The sequence below is a fragment of the Emiliania huxleyi genome, assembly GCF_000372725.1.
Source record: "Emiliania huxleyi CCMP1516 chromosome Unknown EMIHUscaffold_178, whole genome shotgun sequence".
NCBI lineage: Eukaryota > Haptophyta > Isochrysidales > Noelaerhabdaceae > Emiliania > Emiliania huxleyi.
This window is the reverse complement of record NW_005200803.1, coordinates 276,359-278,159: the sequence shown is the minus strand read 5'-3', so window position 1 is coordinate 278,159 and position 1,801 is coordinate 276,359.

The following is a 1,801-nucleotide window of genomic DNA, read 5'->3' as shown; positions in this document are numbered from 1 at the left end:
CGCTGTGGCGCTGCCGCTTGTGCCGGTGCTCCGCCGCGGCGTCGAACGGCTCCTCGCCTCCGCCGCCCATCCACGACGGCTTGCGCCGGCGGTACGACGAGCTGCCGCCCGGCCGGCGCAGCCGCTTGCCGCAGGTGTGTGCGCGGTGCTTGCCGCGGCACGCGGGGCAGTTGCCCGAGCGGCGGCGCGACGAGCCAAAGGATGAGGCGGGCCGTCTGGCCCTCGCCTCGCCCTCCTCGGCGCCTGGCGGCGGCGGCGGCAGAGTCTCTGCGATCTGCCGCTGCACCTCGGGCGCGCTCGCCTCGCCCGCGGAGAAGGCAGCCACGAAGGCGTTGTACGCCGCGTCGTGCTGCCTCGAAAAGACGCTCGAGCGGACTCCGCCGCCGCGCGGGCGCGCGTGCGTCGCCAGGTTCTTTTGGTGAAAGATGCGCCCGTGCATGGGGCAGCCGACGACGTTGCAGACGGCGCACGGCTGGCCGCAATACTTGCCCTCGCGAGGGATGACGGCCACAAACTCGTGCCACACCTCGCCGCGCGCGTTGGTCGTCGGCGGAAAGACGAGGGAGATGCGCTCCTGCAGCGTCGCCTCGCTGCCGTCGTAAGCCGGGCGCAAGCGCTCGCCGCCGCCGCCGCCGCCGCCGCCGCGCCGCTCGTTCAGCAGCGGCAGCGACGCGGGCCTCCGCCGCGGCGCGCCCCCTCCCCCCTGCCGCTCGCGGCGCGCGGCGCGCCGCCGCTCCCCCTTTCGGTGGCACTCGAGGCAAACCTCCCACTCACACCCGGCGACGGTGCAAGCCCAGTGGCGGTCGAGGATCGACGTCTCGCACACGTCGCACTTTTGGCGAAACCCCTCGGGGATCTGTGCAATCGGCGCGCACAGCCACGCCGCCTCGACCGGTGCGCACGCGACGCAGCTCAGCGCCGCCCCGTCGGGCTGTGAGGGCTGAAGGTGCGACGCGCGCAGCTCCGCCTCCACCATCTCCAGAAACAGCACCGCGAGCTTGCGAAACATATACACGAGCCCCTCGCGCTGCGCCAGCCCGCCGCCGTCGGCCGCGCCGGCCGCCGCCGCCGCCGCGCGATCCCCCGCCACCGACCGACCGCCGCCACCGCCGCGCCCGTTGCCCCCCGCGCGGAGCTGCAGCAGCGGCCACGGCCGCTCTTCCGCGCGGGGCGGGGCGGAGACTGCCCCGCCGGCGCCCGGCGTGTCTGCCGGGGCGGGCGCCGCGGTGGGCGGCGCGAAGCGGCTGGCGAAGCGGCTGGCGAAGCGGCTGGGCGCCTCGGCGCGCAGCGCGGCGACGCGCTGCGGCAGCTCCGATTCGAGGCATAGCTCCTACCAGCCGGTGGAGGCGCGAGTGAGAAGGGGGACACACCTCTCTCTCTCGCGCGCGCGCGCGCGCGCTCGCGCTCTCCTCCACAAAGGCGACAAAGTGCTCCGAAGCGGGCCACCACGGGTGGCGCTGCTCCGAGTCCGCCTTGGTCTCGTCGGGCGCCGCCACCGCATACTCCCACTCCCCCTCCTCTCGCTCCGCCGACAGGATCCGCTCCGCGGGCACCCGCCGCTCAAAGTCGCCGTCCTCGTACCGGACGTCGGCCGTGCCGTCGCCGTGCACCGCCTGCAGCGCGCCGCGGTACCACTCGCGCCCGTCGCGGTAGCGCGCGAGGACGGAGTCGTCGACCACGAGCGCCGTCCGCGAGCGCCACCGCCGCGTGACGAGCAGCAGCCACCGGCGGCGCGGGTCCCTGGCCGCCGCAGCGCGCCGCAGCTCCTTCTCGCGTAGCGCGTCAAACAGCGTCTCGAACG